The sequence below is a fragment of the Tachypleus tridentatus genome, chromosome 11 (assembly GCF_004210375.1).
Source record: "Tachypleus tridentatus isolate NWPU-2018 chromosome 11, ASM421037v1, whole genome shotgun sequence".
Taxonomy (NCBI): domain Eukaryota; kingdom Metazoa; phylum Arthropoda; class Merostomata; order Xiphosura; family Limulidae; genus Tachypleus; species Tachypleus tridentatus.
This window is the reverse complement of record NC_134835.1, coordinates 64852164-64866103: the sequence shown is the minus strand read 5'-3', so window position 1 is coordinate 64866103 and position 13940 is coordinate 64852164. Positions and strand designations below refer to the sequence as shown.

Sequence of the window (13940 nt, the reverse complement as noted above, 5' to 3'; positions counted from 1 at the left end):
ATAGCCTCGGATTACGAGTCGAACACCTCAAATTAGAAATACAAAAAGGATAATTTTGTTCTTAATAAGTAGTCAAAGTTAGAGTGTAATAATTATTATTTTGCCATATTAGTAAACTCTTCAAAAATATTTGTTTTCCACATCGGAAAAAAAAAAAATCCTGACATCAAGTTTGTTTGTTGTTAAGCACAAAACTACAGAACGTGTCATCTCACATCTGTGCTTTATAAGTGTCCACGCATTTACTGCTGAGCCACTGGGAGGCTCTGATGTCAAGCATAGCTTCCGGAGGACTGAAATAAGATTAATGACTGTTCCATAGACAATGGTAAATATATGAAATTATGAACCAAAGTGAGTGGTGAACCTGCTCAAAATGTTTAAAAGGCAAGAGTCTTACTTGCATTAAACCAGTGTACCAGTTCTTTGTCTCCACTTGCTTGTCACAGAATAAACAACACTGGACTCAAATGTTCTGTCCTAACGTTATAAAAAGGTTACAAAATTAAAAGGTAAGTCAACACGCATACAAAATACTCATTTTCTGATACATTACTTTGTGCCTGCGTCTGATAAGAAAACGCAGTCACTCAAATTGAAGCACAGGAAAAAAGTAATCTTCTGATAACACATCCCCAAACTTCCCTTTTTTGAAGTGAAAAACATCCATGTAATATTAAACTCTCTACGACATAAAATACTTTTAAATGTGTTTTGATCTGGGGAAAGACGAAACGAGGGTTGAGTTTAGGATCAAATTTGAAGCTACAACTTAGGAAGGATTTAGGCGGTAAATTCATCCTTGAAACTTTTTATCATTAAAATATTTTATGTATTAATGAGCTCATTACTTTCTATTTACCATCTGCTTTTAATTAATTCTATAATAAAAGATGCTTTAATATTAGTGCATTTCAATAATTCATATTCAATGCCTATTGTTTGCGTTTCTCACGAGTAATTCCCTACATAAAACATTAACACAGGTATGGTAAAACTTAATTTTAAACACTATCCCCGCCTTCGGCTCCCCAGTGGCTCAACTGTGAGCCTGCAGGCTTATAACGCTGAAAATTGGATTCTGATACTTGTAGTGGGCAGAGCATTGGTAGCCCATTTATAAAAACAAATAAAGCTTTTGTAGGTTTTCAACTTTCTTGTCTTATGTTTACAGCTATTTAAATATACTTTTAAACTTTTCACTTTGAAGATAAAGTATCTATCACTGTTTCCTTTTATATACAATATATGTCATTAACGGCCCGGCAGGCTTAGGACGCTCGACTCGTAATCTCACGGTCAGATGTTCAAACCCTGTCATACCAAATATGCTCGTCCTTCTAATTGTAGGCACGTTATAATGTGAGAGTCAATCTCATTATTCTTTCGTAAAAGAACAGCCCAGGAGTTGACGAGCAGCCTTCTCTCTGGTCAGCGCAGATAGACCTCGTGTAGCTTTGCACGAAATTCAAAAAACAAACAAACAAACTCTCTAGTCTTACACTAAATTAGGAACGGCTAGCGCAGATAGCTCTGGTCTCGCTCTGTGTGAAATTAAAAAAAATAAACATCTCATTAGTACAGTCGAGCGACCAGACGCAACTAGCGAACTCTAAAGTATTAACCGGTAAGTTACTAAATAATTTGTTCTTATATAATTTATAAATTATACGGAAAATAAATGGCTCCGAGTGTTTTTAGGATTTATGTAAATTATTAGTTATTGCTTTATCGATTTACATTATGATGTTTAGACGTTGTTAGTTTTTGGGGAAAAAGTTATTCTTATTTGTTTTGAAATAAAACAACTTCTCAACCCTATAGGTTCCGAATAGTACAACACATTTTCAATGGAAAATGTTTTCATAAAGAAATTTCTTTAGCAAACACGAATATAACCTCAATATTATCTTAGGTGTTTAATTCCAATATTCGATATCCGTGAAAGAAACCATTGACTCTTTTAATGTCTCTTGTATAGATGAACAACTCTCCAAGTGTCAAGTTTAGTTTTAGATACATCATAAAATAAAAAAAAGACACATTTTAGTATTTGATTACTAATGTAAAATTTGATACTGATAACGTTCAGGAAGCTCCTTTGTTGTCGTAAAAACAGTACAAATTGTAGTGGCAGCGTTGTACAGTGGAAGATATATGTAGCATCGGTAATGAAAGATTTAAGTTGAGCCTGTAATATATTGTTCGAGTCATACAGCTGCTTTAAAGCAGTACAAAATCATAAAAAGAGAACATCACATATATTGTGTGCATACATCGAAAATAACCTTTAACGTTGACTTACCAATCCTGTTTTGTTATCTCTATTTCCTGAATATTCTGATAAACGTCTCTTATCAACTTACAACATATGCGCACTTTGATATTGCAACAGTACCCCTATTGTGCCTTAATTTTACGCAGCAAGAAACGCATTTGTACATTATTAAATCAAGTAAATTTCTTTAACGCCCGATCAAAGGGCGAAAAACATATTGCTGGATTTCAGGGTTTTATCTATGTTGGCTGTAACCTCGTAGCGTTTTTAAAACAGAGAGATAAGATAAAAGTGAAATTCGCAAAACTGGTAACAATAAATTCTTTTGAAGAAACGTTTCCATAGAAATAAATACATTTTTAAGATGAAGAAAGTCGAATGAGTAAATATATATATAGAAACAGTTTTAGTTTTTATAAAATGCCGATTTTCCAAAAGATGTACAAGTCATTGAGTTCCTACACGAGTAGCTCGGCCCTTAAAAGGAGCTATTTAAAAACAAAAGGTTTGTATAGTAACTTAAATACAATTATTAATAAGTACAGTTCACTAAATTAATCTAGTTTACATCACAGTTTTTCCTTTTATTATTTAAGTTAAAGACAATATAAATAACGTTTTGACCACTACTATGTTTGTCGTTTCCCAGCCGGCCTAATCACCCTGCTTTTAGGCGTAAAGCCTATTTGGTTCTGGAATAATAGATGTAGCGTGATTGATATTTTAATATATTCTTTACTTCTAATCATAAGTTCTTATAATTGGTATCAGCTACACAGCTACGACTCTCTTACGAGCATCAACTTTAACCATAAGACTCGAATAAGAAGGAAGTCCTTCAATGGGTCAGTAATAACTTTATGGACTTACAACACTAAACTCCGAATTTCGATTCCTTGAAATAGACAGAGACAAGACAGCTCATTGCGTGGTTTGGAACTAAAACAATAACAGGTCCTACAAGGAGCTATTTAAACAATAAGGTTCGAATTAAATACATAACCACATGCGCTATGAAAGAAACACAAAAGGCTCATGTGACACGCAATTTAACCAACTGCCTCTTATCAAACACTATTTACACCTAAAGATTAATCTATGACACTATTTATATAATAAGATTCGTATAAAACAAGACCCCAACCACACAGTTAGTAGAAAACTATATGAGGTTTTAAACAAGACGACTTAAGTATTTAAACTTCAAATCATATGGCTCGCATCAACACAATTTACTTAACCAAATAACTTTTCTAAGACACTATACCACAATATTTATATTGTATTTTGTGTTAATTTAACAGTTTTTATTGTTTTTAAATAACCAGATCTTGTCATGTTTGCTTCTTACAATTATTTATCCAGAGCTACACAAGGGATGCATGCCCTAATCGTCCCCAGTTTTGAATTGATAGATGTAAGGAAAGGCAAAGGCCCGGCATGGCCAAGCGCGTTAATGCGTGCGACTCGTAATCCGAGGGTCGCGGGTTCGCGCCCGCGTCGCGCCAAACATGCTCGCCCTCCCAGCCGTGGGGGCGTTATAATGTTACGGTCAATCCCCCTATTCGTTGGTAAAAAAGTAGCCCAAGAGTTGGCGGTGGGTGGTGATGACTAGCTGCCTTCCCTCTAGTCTTACACTGCTAAATTAGGGACGGCTCGGTGCAGTGGGCAAACAACCTACTCACTTAAAAACCTGTTGAACAATCCGCAAGTGATTGCGGCCCTATGTTCCTTGATGGAATCGAGTGGCAGATGATGATGATGATGAAGGAAAGGCAACTTATCACCAGTATTTACCACCGACATATGTCGTAGCTTGTACAATGTCCTATTTGTCTTCGGCAATATTTCCGATCTTTCGAGGTGAAATTACAAACACGGTCGGAAATGCCCTATCACGGAAGGTAAACAAGGAATCTACTAAACAAGGATGGGTAATATGGTGGAACTCATTAAATTACACTTGGAAAATTTAATCCCGGTTGGGAATGATGTGAAAACAACTCAATTTTCTTCTTCATTAAAAAAACAGAATCCCTCCGTTAGTACAGTGGTAAGTCTACGGGTTTACAACGTTAAAATCAGCGGTTCGATTCCCCTCGGTGGCTCAGCAGATACCCCTATGTGGTTTTTTGCTATAAGAAAACACAAATGCAAAAAACAGAAAGAAGAACAAATAAATAAAACGGAATTTTCATTTTGTGGTAATAGTAATGTCACATAATAGATAAATAAAATATTAAGACTAAGTATTTTCTCAGTTTTTAATTACATGTAACTGACAAAAGGAAACATATATATAACTCTACGATAATAATTAAGAACGATCTAACGTTATATTCTATTTTGGTCGGCTTCTTTCTCTCCTGTTTTTGGTAGAATAAAAATAATAGAATACGTTGGTTTTTTCACTTTATTCAACAGCTCTGTTTTTTTGTTCAAATCGCTAAGAGCCGTACTGTAAGTTTGATTTTGAATTTCGCGCAAATCTACAGGAGGGCTATTTGCGCTAACTATCCCTAATTTAGAATTGTAAGACTAGAGGGAAGGCAGCTGGTCATCATCCACCCACCGCCAACTCTTGGGAAACTCTTTTACTAACGAGTAGTGGGATTGACCCTCACAATATAACGTCTCCACGGCTGGAAGGACGAACGTTTTTGGTGTGACGGGGATTCGAACCCGCCACCCTCAGATTACGAGTACAATGCCTTAACCACCTGGATATGCTGTGAGAAATCGAAAACACTGCTAAAAAATACATATAATATCAAAACTTTTGCAAACTAGGCTTCGTACTATCAACCCTCTGGTTACTGTAATAGAATGGTAAGATTCAACCAACATTTTTATAATGCACCTATGGTTCAAATATACGAAGTGTGTTGCTACGGCAAAAGAGTGGGAAATAAACAGTATATACATATACATTCTATAAAGAATACTCAATGTACATATGTATATAATGACCTGTAAAGAATAGTTAAACAGAAAAAGTATACATACATCTATGTATATTCTGACAGCCAAATATTATGTGTACAAATAAAACTAAAATTTACATTTAGTAAATAACGTATGAAACCACAAGTCTTTATAAGCATGTCACTAACTGATCTTATGAAAATAATTAAGAGTCAGACGTCAGCACCGTCATAGAAAGTACACATTTCAAACGAAGCGTTAAGTTTTAAGCAAAATATATCAAGTGAAGTTTATTTGTATAAAACTATGATAGTTCCGCCTGTTGCGAACTTGATCACTTATCAAAACGCAATACACAGCATTAATTAGATTGTTTTGCTGAGGTGTAATGATATACAAAATGCAATACATAGCATTAATTACATTGTTTTGCTGTGGTATAATGATATACAAAATGCAATACATAGCATTAATTAAATTGTTTTGCTGTGGTGTAATGATATACAAAACGCAATACACAGCATTAATTACATTGTTTTGCTGTGGTATAATGATATACAAAACGCAATACACAGCATTAATTACATTGTTTTGCTGTGGTGTAATGATATACAAAATGCAATACATAGCATTAATTACATTGTTTTGCTGTGGTATAATGATATACAAAATGCAATACACAACATTAATTACATTGTTTTGCTGTGGTGTAATGATATAAAAAATGCAATACATAGCATTAATTACATTGTTTTGCTGTGGTGTAATGATATACAAAACGCAATACACAGCATTAATTACATTGTTTTGCTGTGGTATAATGATATACAAAATGCAATACATAGCATTAATTACATTGTTTTGCTGTGGTGTAATGATATACAAAATGCAATACATAGCATTAATTACATTGTTTTGCTGTGGTGTAATGATATACAAAATGCAATACATAGCATTAATTACATTGTTTTGCTGTGGTGTAATGATATACAAAACGCAATACACAGCATTATTTACATTGTTTTGCTGTGGTATAATGATATACAAAATGCAATACATAGCATTAATTACATTGTTTTGCTGTGGTGTAATGATATACAAAACGCAATACACAGCATTAATTACATTGTTTTGCTGTGGTGTAATGATATACAAAATGCAATACACAGCATTAATTACATTGTTTTGCTGTGGTGTAATGATATACAAAACGCAATACACAGCATTAATTACATTGTTTTGCTGTGGTGTAATGATATACAAAACGCAATACAGCATTAATTACATTGTTTTGCTGTGGTGTAATGATATACAAAATGCAATACATAGCATTAATTACATTGTTTTGCTGTGGTATAATGATATACAAAATGCAATACATAGCATTAATTACATTGTTTTGCTGTGGTATAATGATATACAAAATGCAATACATAGCATTAATTACATTGTTTTGCTGTGGTGTAATGATATACAAAACGCAATACACAGCATTAATTACATTGTTTTGCTGTGGTATAATGATATACAAAATGCAATACATAGCATTAATTACATTGTTTTGCTGTGGTGTAATGATATACAAAACGCAATACATAGCATTAATTACATTGTTTTGCTGTGGTGTAATGATATACAAAACGCAATACATAGCATTAATTACATTGTTTTGCTGTGGTGTAATGATATACAAAACGCAATACACAGCATTAATTACATTGTTTTGCTGTGGTGTAATGATATACAAAACGCAATACACAGCATTAATTACATTGTTTTGCTGTGGTATAATGATATACAAAATGCAATACATAGCATTAATTACATTGTTTTGCTGTGGTATAATGATATACAAAATGCAATACATAGCATTAATTACATTGTTTTGCTGTGGTGTAATGATATACAAAACGCAATACACAGCATTAATTACATTGTTTTGCTGTGGTGTAATGATATACAAAACGCAATACATAGCATTAATTACATTGTTTTGCTGTGGTATAATGATATACAAAATGCAATACATAGCATTAATTACATTGTTTTGCTGTGGTGTAATGATATACAAAACGCAATACACAGCATTAATTACATTGTTTTGCTGTGGTATAATGATATACAAAATGCAATACATAGCATTAATTACATTGTTTTGCTGTGGTGTAATGATATAGAAAATGCAATACACAGCATTAATTACATTGTTTTGCTGTGGTGTAATGATGGCTGGAAGATAAAACATGATATACAATATATACACAGTTCATATAATCGGTGTTATATAACATTACGTGAATGTGAACTACATATTTAGAACCGATTTCTTTAATGTTCTAATATTGTTTAATTAAAATATCGAGTGATAACCATAGAAATGGGAAGATTTCCTTTAGTCCTCCCAACGAAATAAAAAATTAAAAACTGGTTATTTAATATAACTATGATGTTAACTAATTAATTATAAATATAGAAACTTATTCCTTGATTATTAGTATATGTATGGTCAGAGAACTTTCAGCTAATGATAAAACTTCGTTTTATATAAAACGTTCCATATTAGTGACGTGATTACAATACTACGGATCCATATTTAAATTTCAATGAGAGAAACTCAATAAGTAATCTGCATTTTAAATATAAATGTGGCGCTCCCCCGGCACGTGAAGCAAGGGGTTGGTGCTTCCTCGCAACCCCACATGCCTTACACTACTGAATAAATGGTTTCTTTCCCTGAATTTGAAAAGTGTTCAAAACTGATTCGTTGATGAATAGTTCAAGTTTCCTCTGCTATTTAACAGTCGCGAGTTTACAAAAATAAGTGAATCTACCACTTCAACTAAATCTTTCAAATAAGATACAACAACTCGTTTTACAGAAAGTAAATGTTAGGTCCAAAAACAATAAAGTCCGGCATGACCAGGTGGTTAGGGCGCTCGACTCGTAACCTGAAGATCACTATTTCAAATCACTATCCTACCAAACATGCTCGTTCTTTCAGCCGGCGTTATAATGTTATGGCCAATCAACTATTCATTGGTAAAAGAGTGGCCCAAGAATTAGCAGTGGGTTGTGATGACTATCTGCCTTCTCACTAGTCTTACACTGCTAAAATAGGGACGGCAAGCGCAAATAGCCCACGTATAGTTTTGCGCGAAATTCAATCAAACCGAAATAAATCAAAGAAAACTTTCAATATTCAAAGTATACATTGAACTTTGACCCAAATATGATGAAATCATTTGCTCCAGAACAAAAATGTAACATTTCTGCCTGCAACTTCATATAACAATTCACGAATTGAGTAAAAGTAGGAGAAAGAAATGTAAATCTCGAATCGAATAATTAATTGTCGTTTCAGCATCACTTATAATCCATTGATAAAAAACAATCGCTTAAAAAATCTTTATCGTATTTTCAGCTAATTGTCGTTCAACTTTAAACGATAAAATCTTAAAGTAAGGTAATTTTTTATACTAAGGACAGTAGATAGACCACGGTGTAATTCTGTGTTATCAAAGGTACTAGGTCAATATTGAGTCGTAACCAACGTGACAAAGGATGGTAGACAGATAAAGATGGAATCTTAAAGTAACGTTATTTTATCTAGGCTAAAATGGAATGTTGTTTGCAGCATATGACAATGAAATCTATAACATTTATTTAATAATACTTCCAGAAGCGACAGGTGCTGTTTACAGGTCGCCATTTCCCTGTGTTTCATTTTTTTTTATATCAGTGATACTTAAGCTCGAACATTGGAATTTCTTACTTGAATGCGTAGATCGTGTGTTACGTGCGTGCCATTCATGTTGAAAATACCAAATACTGTATTTTCTCCCCTTTATTTATCTGCCTTTGTTTTGTGGTGCAGAACCAATTTTCCCGTTAGCTTTCGTTCTTAATTAATAGGCCCGACATGGCCAGATGATTAAGGCACTCGACTCGTAATCTGAGAGTCGCGGGTTCGAATCCCCATAACACTAAACATGCTCGCCTTTTCAGCCGTGGGGGCGTTATATGTAACGGTCAATTCCACTATTCGTTGGTAGAAGAGTAGCCCAAGAGTTGGCGGTGGGTGGTGATGACTAGTTGCCTTTACCTCTAGTTTAACATTGCTAAATTAGGGACGTCCAGCGCAGATAGCACTAGAGCAGCTTTGCGCGAAATTCAAACAAACAAATAAAACCAAACTTTAATATATTTTTCTCGAAATTTATATATATATATTGGTCAGTTTGAAGAAGATTTGCTTAAGTAAGTCACTCAACTCTCTTCTTTATAGTGTGCACACAGCACATGCATTCACTGACTGGCAATTAGCCATGTTTTTTTATACGAAAGATAACTTTTGACATTTTTGTAGAATTGAATAATGACTAATGGCTGTCACACCCTCGCGCTCTGATAAAAGTAACTTGTGCAAGGTATAGTTATGCGGGAAATTGGCTTTGTGTGATGTTACTGTTTTATGGTATATAAAGCAAGGCTTCTGTAACAGTAATTTTCTCAACCTTTTCGAGCTCTTGTAACTTTGTATGTTTAAACTTTGACTTTGAATCTAACTTAGGTGACGCTGCTTTAACATGCGTTATTTTTAAAAATTCAGCATAACTGTGGAATGTTGCACTTTAACGTTCAAAGGAGTTCGATTTTGTTTTAACTTATAGTTTAAAAGTTGGATTATTTATATTGATATTACTCAAGATTAACTTTGTGGTTAATTTTTGGTTTAAAGTTTTTATATTGAACCTTACTTTGAAACAGGTTACAAGAGAGGTGACCCGGCATGGCTAGGTGGTTAAGGCACTCGACTCATAATCTGAAGGTCGCAGGCTCGAATCCCGGATGTAACAAACATGCTCCCCCTTTGAGCCGTGGGGGGTTATAAAGTGATGGTCTATCCCACTATTCTTTGGTAAAAGAGTAGACCAAGAGTTGGCGATGGATGGTAATGACTAGCTGTCTTCCCTCTAGTCTTACACTGCTAAACTAGGGATGGCTAGCATAGACAGCTCTCGTGTGGGTTTGCGCGAAATTCTAAAAGAAACAGACAAACACTAAAAGGGGGGAGTACAAGTAAGAGAAAGGTAAAAGTAAGTTTTCTTCATTATTCTCTCGATAGTTTCAAATATTCACAATAAACAGGTTCCCAAGTTGTTGACCCTGTGTATAATAAAGATTTTGAATTGTGTTAGTTGTTAACCATCTCTTTTTGTGTGGGGTAAACCACATCACAAACACTCCGTAAATCGATATCCTCTGAACTGTTTGTAAGTAACGCACACAAAAAAAAACAGAATGGGGTATCTGTGTTCTTCCTACTACGAATATCGAAACCCGGTTTCAGCAGTATAAAACTATAGACATGTCGTTATGTTTATGAATTTTCCGTTCGTGAAAGTCACGAGCGACAGTATTATAAGTATTGAAATTATGACGAGAGACTAAAAGAAAAATTGTTTATATTTCTTTGTGATTTTAATGGATTTCTTTCAAATGCGTCATAATTACACATAAAAGCAGTCATTTATTCAAAATTTATTAACAACAATAACACCTTAAGCAATTTGTACAAAATTTATTTTATCGTGCTAAATCTACTCGAGTAAGTAAGACTAAAGATATAGTAATTCTACATGTTATTATGGCTTTATGCGACTTCCTTATACAGGTACTTGATAGTTTAAACCTGAATAATACTTTATGTGACACGTAGGGTAAACGGCTGGGTTAGAAACTTTAATAGTCAGACATAATTTATGACTACTGATTAGAAGAAAGGCAATCAATCAACAGCACCTTCCAGTACTAATGTTAACCTAATAAGGAACCATAGCTAAAGGTGTAGAGCATGTTGAGCAGCTCGAGTCTTGGACCTATGATCTGCATATTAATCACTAAGCCACGAACAGATCATGTGGCTTTCAAGTAGCAAATTAACATGTATTATAACAAGTAAGTGAATGAAGTTCTGTATTTTGTAGGAAACAAATCATTTAGGATGAAAACTTCTGATCTTATGAGAGGTTCTTTATGTGATCTAAACAACATAACACATTGGGTGCACTTCATGGTGCAATTTACAAATAGTGGAACTTGTAAGCAAACAGACAAAAATCGAAGTGAGATACTTTTAAGACATGCTCAAATGTACGCAAAACATTTTGAATAAAACCTAAGCAATTTTTATTTGAATTATCAGTCATTGATTGAAACACATTAGCTATGAATAACAAAAGTTAGTACATAACTGTCGCGATAATCTTTTGGTTACGCAGAGTGGTTATTCTCTGAACTTTGTACACAGAACATGATTATTTATAGTGGTTTAAAACCAGTGTATTATATATTACTTATACAGTCACGTATTAAATAGACCTTAACTGAATACCACCGAACAACTATTACTGACACGTTAACATACAAGTCTCCTACTTGTCTTTTCTCAAAACAAAGTGAAATTTTACAATTTTTTAAAGTTTACTTGATGTACATTCGAACTATATACAATAAATCACTTTGTTGTTATAACTTTGTATAAATTAAAAACCAAAATATTTATAGCATTTAAGAAATCACACTCTTTGTATCTTTTGCTAAGAAAAAAAGGCTTAAAATACCTGGTTGGTAATAGCAGCATTGTAATTAAGAATTTATAACTTAGAGAATAAGTTTTTAACCTTTAAACATAACTGAAACTCACTTGACTCGTAACTCATATCCTCAGTACCGTAACAACTTATGAATATTTATGATGAAGTAAATATGATTCATAATAGATCATTAAAAGGTATAATTACAAAGGTATCATTTAAAATATGTTATTACTAATAATACAATAATGGTTATATTGCAGTGGCTAAACCAGGACTTATGTTGTGACACTCCTTCTAACCGAGTCGATTGGAACAAACTAGCCCCAATGAACCACTTGATGAAAAAGTATAGGACCTTGGAATTTGTGCCAGAATATGAGAATTATAGAGACATACAAACACTCCAGCAAATCTAGGGCATAACACCCCTCCACACACACACGAAAAAAAAATATTTTAACGCCTTTACCACTAAGTACTTGCAAAAAATATCACTTTAGAAGCGAAATTGTATTTGTATATATGGCGAAGCTACTGTTATGCACTTTCCCTACTAAGTTTAAAGTACTAACAAAAATTTAAAAAAAAAAAATGTGTATAGTGAGTAGAACAAGTTACCTGGCAATGTGGGCACCGCTTGAACGTGTAATAACACCAAAACAAAACTATATGCATACATACCTAATCACTCGGGTTGAATCAGCAACTTACATCCTGAAGGAAACATTAGTTTTTTTGTTGATCTCTGTAAAATAAAAGTTACATATATATAGATATATATATGTGTGAGTATAAAACCAGGAACACTATACTTTCGTCTCACTGTCACTTCCTGAATGTCTCGTATGTACGAGTAACCTCTTTTCTTTGTTAAACGCAAAATCAAAGAATATATGTTGTCAAAACTCGTAAGTTGAAGACTTTGATAAGAAACGTCTTTAGCGCCACACAACGGAATAAAATGTGTTATCTAGTTTTTTCGAAATGAATTTAAATACGCTATGTATGCATTCAAACTACAATTTTTGTACAAACCTGTACAAAAGTAATAAAGTAGCTTTGGATTCCAAAGACAAGGGGTTTTCCTGCTAGAAAGAAAAGGCTTCAAACTATCTATCTAAAAAAATCAGTATCCATGTGTGTGCGTGTCTTTGTGTGTGTCATTTAATTTCTCTTAAATCGCTAGACGCACTGATAACGTACCAAACGAATTGTCTCGGTTCAGAGATTTACACAAAAGTAAAAATTTTCGCACCACCTCTAGGAAAACCCGGAAATTTTGCGAAAACACTTTTACGGGAATTCCCCAAAAGCCGTTCCCAAATGTGACATCTATTTATATATAAATAAGTAGGCCTAATAAGTGCTGTTCGTAAAGTGGTTAAGTAAATTAAAATTGCCTTATAGTGGCGATGATAATTAAACTGAAGTGTAAAATAGTGGTTCGAGTATTAAATTTGCATCATAGCTGCTCTATAAATGTGGTCACAGACCCACAGAATCACTAGTTTTGATAGAAGGAAGATTATTCTCACTTTCAAACGAGTCATGCATAGTTTCATAGGCAGTTTTTTAATAACACAACAACTATTTCACGTAGTGTGTGTTATATTAGTGTTACAGATGCAAAATAAACCGTGAGCATAAAATAATAATTATCGTGTATATTAACATATGTGTGATCGTAAAGTCATTGTTATAGAAATATAAAGTTTTCCAAAATTTTTCGTATTTTCGTAATAATGTGTATGTGTGTGTGTTTTTTTTACACAAAAGCCACATCAGGCTATCTGCTGAGCCCATCAAGGAGAACTGAGCCCTTGATTTTAGTATGTAAATCCGTAGACTTACAGCTGTACCAGCGGGGTACTTTTCATAATAACAAAGTAAATTTTGTTATTCAAAACAAACCTACGTAATTATTTGCATTTCTTGAATGGAAACGACGGATATTATAGTTGAAAGAACCACTAATTCTACCATTTCATACTAGTACTGAACACATCTTTATTTCAGTGTATACACGTAATGTTCCTAAATTTTGATACATTTTTTGAAAGTAGTTAACCTCATCGGTGTTGACTGGGCGTCAAAAGGTAACTGAGCATGTGTCACTCCTTTAAAAAGTTACATATTGT

At 33.6% G+C, this 13940-nt stretch overlaps 1 protein-coding gene across 8 annotated transcripts in view; it reads right to left on the bottom strand.

The window, feature by feature from the left end:
* Positions 1-12710, bottom strand: part of LOC143232331 (myosin-VIIa-like) — a 163724-nt gene extending 151014 nt beyond the window's left edge. For 4 of the 8 annotated variants that reach the window (XM_076467609.1, XM_076467614.1, XM_076467613.1 and 1 more), the window contains exons 1-2: positions 12484-12709; positions 401-480 (exon numbers count right to left, since the gene is read on the bottom strand). The gene's annotated coding sequence lies outside the window, so the exon portion shown is untranslated. Of the gene's footprint in view, positions 1-400; positions 481-12483 lie in introns of all 8 variants that reach the window. The other 4 variants (XM_076467610.1, XM_076467612.1, XR_013017498.1 and 1 more) reach the window with 3 other exon arrangements.
* Between the last annotated feature and the right edge of the window lie 1230 nt (positions 12711-13940).